Source organism: Nipponia nippon, unplaced genomic scaffold, assembly GCF_047370975.1.
Source record: "Nipponia nippon isolate SJK-2023a ecotype South Korea unplaced genomic scaffold, ASM4737097v1 scaffold_9, whole genome shotgun sequence".
NCBI lineage: Eukaryota > Metazoa > Chordata > Aves > Pelecaniformes > Threskiornithidae > Nipponia > Nipponia nippon.
In genome coordinates, this window is record NW_028262413.1 from 49,695,116 (window position 1) to 49,704,050 (window position 8,935).

Sequence of the window (8,935 nt, forward strand, 5' to 3'; positions counted from 1 at the left end):
ATGACGCCAGCCTCAAACCAGGCGTCTCTAAGCGGAATTGTCTCTGACCCCTCTCCAGCCCCTTGGCTAAATGGTGGGCTGGGGCTGACCCCTCTTTGTGGGGCACCAGGGACCCCGGGATTAGGGAACACTGGGAGGTGAGAGGACAACTGGGGGCACAGGCAATGGGGACAGCCAGGTGACCGGGATCTTCAGTCGCTGGAGGCAATGGGGAGCACTGGTGAATGTTGGGCGCTGGGAGATGAGGGAGTGCCCCTTCAATGCCCTCGTCCTCGGCTCAGCCAGCGCTGTCCCTGAGCAGGATGCGGCCACTCAGAGGGACACGGTGAAGCGGGCACTTGTCCCCAGGCAGCCACTCAGAGCTAATTGTGGGGATGGATCTCCCCTGGCACGAGGAGGGATGTTTGTCCCTGCAGCATCTCTGATAAGCCGTGTTTGCCCAGGGCCCATGGCACAAGAAGCCTGTTTGGCAAGACTGGTGCTTCACGCGAGTGCCTGACTGGGGGGAGTCTGGGTAAAGCAGCCTGGACGCCTGGGCTCCCTCCAGCCCCAGGAGCAGGCAGGGCTCACAGAGGAGGGCAGTGCTGGGGGGACCAGAGAGGAGCAGGTCCTGGGGCACCCTGCACGCCAGGCTCCCTCGCTCCCCTGGGGACAGGCTGGAGCCCAGAGGCGGGGGCAGTCCCGGGGGAGCAGCCTGACACGCGGGGTGTCGTTCTCCTTCGGGAAAGCCTGGTGGCAGGGGGGTCCTGCAGGAGCAGGGCTTAGAGCAGCCTGTGTGACGGAGCTGCCTCCCCAGTGGCACTGCGGCCCTTTCCCTCTTCCCCCCTGCCTGCCCTGCAGCTATCCCTGGCTTTCCAGGGTGGTTTCGTTCACAGTGCCCCTGGCCCAAACATCACCATCCTGGCGGCCCCGGGGAGCATCCTCTGACCATGATAGGGCAGGGGCCATGTGGGATTGTATATGACTGGTTCAGCTCTCCACTCTGAGCAGGGAGAGCCGCTGGGTGAAGCTGCTGGCCTGGCTCACACAAGCCAAGCAAGACATTTTCCAGCAATCAGGCATCGATGCACCCATTCTTTCCAGTTGCAACACTCACGCGATCTGCCGTCACTGCTCTCTTCAAGGATGAAAGTGCCCCAAACAGCAGAGGGAATAGCTGGTGCCTCTGTTAGCAGGGACATAGTCAGAATGAAGATGGGCATATTTTCAGTCAACAAGCTCAGGCACCCCTGTTTTGCCCCCCTGTAGATGCGTACAACTATGAGGAGAGACAGATAATGGGACAGATATTTATTATTTCTGCATAACGGGAAGACCAGCATCTTGGTGGTGTGAGCTAGCACTGGGAGATGATAGGGCCAGTAAGGCCTCAGTCAGGAGATGCAGCACGTATTTACCCGTCTCTTTCAGTAGCTGATAGTCAGAAGCAAGCACATGTAATGGCCTGCAAATCCACTAGCTGCTCTGAGAAACAGCAGCATCGAATACATTGGACTCATTGCCTGTACAGAGTTCATGGGACCTCAACATTATGATAGCAGATCCATGAATACTTCGCAAGGCTGGCACGCTCCTCTGTAAACTCATCCTCTGTTCGTTACGTTGCACGCTAATTCAAGCTACCACGCTGTGCTTTCCAATCGCCATTCACTTCCAAAACCATCCAGCAGTCCATGTCACACGTCTGAAAGTGAACTAGCGCTCTATTTTAGTCCTCTGTCTATGAGGGTGTGAGGATAGTTTATTTTTATGAGATGCAAGCTGGGAATCAAAGGCTGGTGGTAAAAATCTGGCTTAGGTTTTGCAGTCAGTGGGAGGTTTGCCTGAGTTTCAGTGAAACCAAGGTGTCACTGTTTTTGTTCCCATGATGATACAGATTCCTGTCACAGCTTCAAAAAAAGCCTGTCTGGTTTTATCCACATGAAAAGAGAGAACTAAAAATACACTAAGAAGTGGTTTACAAGAACTGTAAATGGTTCAGATTCTTCATTGACATTATATGTCATTTTTAAGGATTATGGATAAGGTTATACCTTACGTGACACTAACTATAAATAATAGATCTGTTGTGGATCAGTTGTCAAAAGATTTAAGGTAACTGACTTGAATATTTGCTTTGAAATTGCCCAAAGAGCAGAGTCACCTGGAAGATTTTAAGTTTGAGTGCTTCTGCTTTGTGCGTTATTTATTAGATAGCTAAGTTACACAGTGTTGAATTATTTATCATATTTAAATATGCTGTGATGTTATTTGTATTCTGAAGTTATTTTGAAAAGAATTGATGAATGTACACACTGCCATAACTGAGGAATATTGACTTAGGAGAGGTCAAGGCTGCCTTTGAGATAAGTGCAGATCAGGTGGATGGCATTTGATAGGCACTTAACATTAAAGGTGCTGTTCAGGAAGATCCCATCTGCTGGTTTAATGGTATCTAAAAAGACGTGCTCGTGTTTTTGTAACAGTAGTGTATTGAAAAAGTAAAATGTCACGAGTTTGCCGGTTTGACAAAGAGATGGATAAGAGACTTTACAAGGTTGGTCTAAAGTGTAGCTAATCCTACCTGTGCTGTCTCCCTCCACCTTCTCCAAGCAATTAGCTCTGAGTGGCTGCCTGGGGACAAGTGCCCGCTTCACCGTGTCCCTCTGAGTGGCCGCATCCTGCTCAGGGACAGCGCTGGCTGAGCCGAGGACGAGGGCATTGAAGGGGCACTCCCTCATCTCCCAGCGCCCAACATTCACCAGTGCTCCCCATTGCCTCCAGCGACTGAAGATCCCGGTCACCTGGCTGTCCCCATTGCCTGTGCCCCCAGTTGTCCTCTCACCTCCCAGTGTTCCCTAATCCCGGGGTCCCTGGTGCCCCACAAAGAGGGGTCAGCCCCAGCCCACCATTTAGCCAAGGGGCTGGAGAGGGGTCAGAGACAATTCCGCTTAGAGACGCCTGGTTTGAGGCTGGCGTCATCCCTGGGGGAGTCCCAGAGGGAAAGACTGCTCTGGGAGGCGAGCGGCACTGGGAGGTGGCAGTGCTGGGAGGTGAGGGGCACTGGGAGATGGGGGGATCTGGCTTTGGGGGGCTGTTGGAGGATGGTTTCACGCTGGAGCAGTGGGTCATCACCGTAGGCTGTCTGGCTGTCAGGGGCGCTCTGTCCGCCCCCTCGCCACCCCCAGATGCCTGGGCCCTTCCACGTGCAGCTGCCCCATGCAGGAAGCTGGACTGATGCCGGGGAAGGTGGCCGGATCAGTGCCGGAGGCGGGGGTGACTCTGTGATGGGGCTGGGCTTCTTGCCAGGGCTGGTGTCTCTGCCAAGCCTGGCTTTGCCCTGGGTGCTCTCGGGGGGGAAAGGAGGAGTTCTGGGAGGGATAAATCTGCCCCTCACCTTCTCCAGCTTCACCCAGGACTCACCACACCGCAGAGGAAGATGAAGGTCGCAGTGCTCGGCGTGGCCTTGCTCTTCACCATCCTGCTGTGCACCCCGGAGGATGCTCAGGTGAGTCCCCAGCGCCACGGGGAGGGCTCAAGGCTGGGGATGGGTCTTGGCTGCAGGACATCAGCTCTCCTGCGAAATTAAATCCTAGTGGTGAGCACAAAACCCCTTGACTTGGCCTCTCCCTTTCCCAAGCAAGGGGCTCCTCCAAGCTCCCCTGCACCTCCAGCCCCAGGCAATGCAGCTTTCTCGCTCCCACAATTCCGTCTGTTCCCTCCACTTCCCCTGCAATTAAGCTTCTGATGCCCAGAGCCTGGGTTCCTCACTGAACGGTCGCACTTGTCCGCTCCCGGGGAGGGTCCACCGCAAACTCCTGTGAGGTCCCCCACCGGTTTCTTGTCTTGGTGCCCCCACATCCCTCCCTTTTTGGCCTCCCCATCCCATCCTTTTGGTCCCCTCAGACATCTCCTCCCCGGGATCTCCTCTGCATCCTATCTAGGGCCTCCAAATGCCCTCTCTTCAATCGTTCCCAATGCCTTTCTTTCTCTCTTCCCCCTCAGTCCTTTGCCTTTCATCCTGTCCACCGTGGTAGTGTCCCTAAATCCCCTTCGTTGAACCCCCCACTCCCAAACACTCTCCCAATCCCCTCGTTTTGGTCCTTTGCAGTCCTCTTCCTTCTGCCCCCACCAACCGCCGCGCTGGAAGTCCCCGTACCCGCTCCGCTTGAATTCCTTTACCCCTCACTTTGCATCCTGTGCAGTCCTGTCCCTTCAACGCCCCCAGACCAGTCCCCTGGGGGCTGCTAATTCACCCCAGTGCCCTGTCCTCTTTGGAGGCCCTGAATTCCCCATGCTATCGCGCTCTCCATCCCCACTCCTGGTCCCCGCATGAACGGGTATCCCAGGTGAAACTTGGAGGAATGGAGCTGGGGGGAGCAGAAGGGATTTTCCCACTCAGACCGGGGGGAAGCCGTGGGCCTGGGGGGACTGGGGATACCTGTGCCCCACTAACAGCCTCACCAAGACCACCCCTTTGCTCTTTTTCCCTAGGCACGCTTCGAAGCAAGTGGCGGTTATTGCTTGGGTGTAAGTAGCGGGGTGGATTTGGAGAGGGCATTCAGTCTGGGCAACTGGAGGACGATTTGGTCCTCCCATCCCTTGCTGGGACTGGGGACATCCCCGTGACCAGTGGGGTCTCATGGTCTCTCTACAGGGGGGAATCGGCATCGGGCGAGCGAAGAGGGCTAAGGTAGGCACCCCGAGTTCTGCTGGCCCCAGACCCTCCCCTCCCATGGCCACGACACTCCAGGGTATCCCAGTGGGCCCCAGTACACCCAGGCGCACCCCAGGATGCCCCAGTACACAGACACGCACCCAGACGGGCCCCTTCCCCAGGACCTCCACTGCTTTCCGTGCACCACCGTACAAACTCATGTACCCATTTTTCCCCAGAGGCACCTTCCCCAAGGACCCCATTGCTTTCCCCTACCTCCCAGTACACTGCAGTGCACCCAAGCGCGTCCCTAACGCTCCCTTTCTCCCCAGCCCCTTGTGGCTGCCAGGCAGGTGGAGCTTGTGCGCCAGAAACGCATGGCTGCGGTTGTCGATGTCTAGGTGAGCAGCATCATGGTGTCTCCAGCCCCACAAAGGATCCTGGGCCCCGAGCGATTCCTGAGCCCTGAGGGGTGGGCAGACCTTGGGTGTGGGAAGGGGAGACAGAGGGGACTGTCCGTGGTCCATGTCCCAGGGTGAGCTGGACAGAGCTGCCCCCATGCCTTTCCTTGCACTCAGTGGGGCTCTATGGACCCAGAGGGTCACCACGCAGGCCAGGCATACAGGTGCCGTACAGACCCCCAGGATCACCGTGAGGGCTGGGCAGGGCCCTGGGAGATTTAGGGGCATCCCAGGGTAATGGCACACTGAGCAAGGTGCTCTGGGTGCCACATGGATCTCACGAGAGCCAAGTGCTGTCCTGGGTATATTGAGGGCTCCAATTCCCTTCTTCCCCAGGTCTCTGCAGAGAGAGACAGCGGGGACAAGGCCCTCTCATGTCCCAGCGGACGCTGGCGGTCACATTTTGGGCTCTGTCTTTCAGGACTGGAACTGGTGGTGACACCCTTGTCATGTCTCCCTCCAGCGGCATGAGGAGATGATCATCCCTGGATGACCCCACCTGATCCCCTGGGAGCCCTGGGCCATTTCCCTCTCATGATCAATAAACCCCTTCAGCAAAGCTACGCTCTGCATGTGTCCGTGTCCGTGTTCCCTCTCCCCTGCCAGCACCCGGACGCCTGGGTCCTCTCGGGCTCCACCACCGCTATGAGCAGAGTGGCTGAGGGAGCCCGGGTGCCTGGGTGTCTCTGTAAAGGAGATCCCTTTCCCACCCACCGTGTGCCCCCAGATAAGGGCAGATTAGGGCAAACTGCAGCGTCCCCCCATGAGGCTGGGACAGGCGAAGAGCAGACATCCCTTTCCCACCCACCGTGTGCCCCCAGATAAGGGCAGATTAGGGCAAACTGCAGCGTCCCCCCATGAGGCTGGGACAGGCGAAGAGCAGACATCCCTTTCCCACCCACCGTGTGCCCCCAGATAAGGGCAGATTAGGGCAAACTGCAGCGTCCCCCCACGAGGCTGGGACAGGCGAAGAGCAGACAGCGCGAGCCCTTGGGGCACCCGGTGTTTTGGAGGCACAGCGGGAAACAGGTTCTTACTGGGGCTCTAGTGAGCACCACTCCCCAAATAGCACAATTGGGTGTCGGGACAGGAGAGGAGCGCGGACAGGCAGGCCAGACCCCCGGGTCCTCTGCCCTGCTCTGGGAGGGGCGGTGGTTCCCTGCCCACGGACTCAGCACTCCTGGGTTCACAGGAGATTTCAGAGCCCCACGCTGGGCCCATGTGCCTTCCTGGACCCCCAGCCCACACCCTTAGAATCACAGAATCGTTAAGGTTCGAAAAACCCTTAAGATCATCGAGTCCAACCGTTAACCTATCACTGCCAAGTCCACCACTAAACCATGTCCTCAAGCACCACATCTACCCATCTTTTAAATACCTCCAGGTACATATTACCTTCTCTAGGGCAACCCCCATCACAGGTCAGGAAGGCAGGTCATGGGCACCAGACTCTGGACAGACCTCCCTCCGTCCCCCAACATGTGTGGCCTGGCTTTGCGGGACTTTTTGTTCATTATCTCTTGGCTAGGGTTTCGTCTCTCCAGGCATGCACTGAATTACCACCGACATTTACATTAGCACTTTTTCCCTCACCCCACTGCATTTCATGATCTTAAGGGTCTTTTCTAACCTCAATGATTCTATGATTTCATGTCTTCAGTGGGGTTGACTGCAGGGGAATATTTCCCAGGGGACCGGGGGGGGGGGGACACCTGAGAGTCCCCAGGGCAGTGGAATGCAAGCAGGGCTGATGGGCACCACCATCCTGTGGCTTGTCCCTGGGCTGTGGGGTCAGGGCAGGAGCTGCCAACGGGGAAACTAGCAGAAAAAGGGGAAGCCAGAAACCAAAATACACCAAGACACTGACCTGACAGAGCAAACATGGAGGCAATGACAAGAAACAAACCTTACTGCTCACAGTAATTGATGGGCCGTCAAGAAACCACAGGTGCCACTTCCAGGAAGATCATCCTGAGCTCTGCAAGATTGTGAACCAGGGGGACACTGGACTGGGGGTGATGCGGGAATTGATACAGGTGTGCAAACCCATGAAGGACATGCAGGAGAAGGGGGAGGAGGGACAAATAAAGATGGGGGTAGACAGAAAAGGGTATAAAAGGGGCCAGTCCTATGTAAAGTGGGGCCAGTCAGTGCACTTGTCTGGCTGAGTCCTGTGCCTGATCACTGCAGTCTGTTGTGTCTTCTTCCATCTTCTTCTTAAATCTTTTCTTTAGTAGGTCTGTGTATTCTCACTCTGTCGTGTGTGTGTGTTTGCTTCAGAGACTAAGTGCCAGCTGCTGGTGAGACTTCTGTGTATGAGAGTGAAAACTGGTGCCAGGTACTGGGGTCAGACTGGGGGTGTGGGCACCCCTGGCCTGGGGTATCAGCTACTGGAGTGAGCGGGGTCCCAGTGCAGCTACTTGGAGCGAGTGGGAGTCTTTAACTTCCAACCACTGGGTGGGAACTCTGCGTATCCCTAAAAACAGCTACTGGGGGGACTGGGGTGAGCGTGGCGAGTGAGGGGCTCTGTGCCACGGCTGGAGCGGGGCCACGGGTCACAGCCCTTGGGTCTGGTGCCAGCTGCTGCGAGAAGGGAGGCGGCAGCGGGACGGACCGTCGGCGGGACTGGGGCAGCCCCTGCCCCGGGGCTCCACGCTCGCACCCAGCTCTCCCCGCTTCAGGACGGGACGGGACGGGGCCGGACGCAGCGAGGAAGCCCCAGGACGGGTTCTCGCGGCCGGGCAGAGAAGAGCACTCGGTCCCGGCGGGCAGGGCCCGGCACAGAGCAGCAGAGCGGGCACCGCCGGTAGCCCGGAGGAGCGGGACCAGCTCGGCTCCAGACGCCAGAGCGAAGGGGGACCAGAACGGCCCCGGGACGCCCAGCAGGAGAAAGGACGGGCGCGGAGCCGCGGAGCGGGTGAGAGCGCCGCTGCCCCGGCCCGGGCGGGCTTGAACAGGGGCGGGGCCAGCGGGGCGGGAGAAGAGCGGCGGCGGCGGCGGCAGCCGGGCCGGTCACTGGGCTTCGTTCCGCGCCGGGCCGCGGGGCAGCTGGAGCCGCGCCGGGCCGGGTCAGGGGCTGGGGGCGCAGCGGGTCTTGGGTGCGGGCTCCCCCGGCCGGAGCTTCCCTGGGCGGGTCTGGGCCCCGTTCCCCTGGGGTCGGTGGGCCGGAGCCCTGTCCTGGGGTTCGTCGGGGGGCTTGGGGCCGAGCCCGTGTGCGGCCGCGGGGAGCAGGGGCGGCCCCATCGGCACTCAGCTGCTCCTTGTTGGGGCCGGGCAGCCCCGGCGCGGATGGGGCAGCGGCGGCCCGGGGGCCCCTGTGGCGCCGGGGGTTCCTGGAGGCGGGCTCGGCCCGGCTGCCCGCGGGGGTGCTTCGGCCTGGGGGCGTTTGGGGTGTGGGCCGGGGGTGCTGGTGATGCTGGAGAAATGAAGCCTGAAATAGCAGTAATAAAGCGACGCCCGGGCTGTGCTGGCGCTGCCCCGCAGAGGCGTGGGGCCGGGCCCTCCGCGGTCCCAAGCACTCCCCAAAACCGTGTGTGAGGCCCCGGGGGTGCAGGGCTGAGGGGTGGCTGTGCGCCCCCCCCCAGCAGCACACACGGGCACTGCCATGGGGGAGGGGGTGAGCTGGTTCGGGGCCTGAGCAGGGAGACCAGGTCTTCTGGTCCTGGGGCTTGATAACAGGGTCGTGGGGCTGATTTGGGGGCTCAGGAACAGATTGAGTTGCGTGTTTTCAGGACCTGACAGAGGGGACTAAGTTGTGTGGTTTTGGGCTCAGGAACAGAGGTCACGTGCTGCGTTTTTGGGACTTGAGAACAGGCTCAGCAGCTGGGTTTTTGGGCTC

At 58.8% G+C, this 8,935-nt stretch overlaps 1 long non-coding RNA gene across 1 annotated transcript; it reads left to right on the forward strand.

Annotated features, from left to right (window-relative positions):
• Positions 1-3,518: 3,518 nt before the first annotated feature.
• LOC148050354 (uncharacterized) lies at positions 3,519-5,660 on the forward strand. The gene is made up of 5 exons (XR_015701179.1): positions 3,519-3,577; positions 4,474-4,509; positions 4,637-4,672; positions 4,969-5,037; positions 5,519-5,660. It is a non-coding gene; the product is annotated as an uncharacterized LOC148050354 (long non-coding RNA).
• The last annotated feature ends 3,275 nt before the right edge of the window (positions 5,661-8,935 follow it).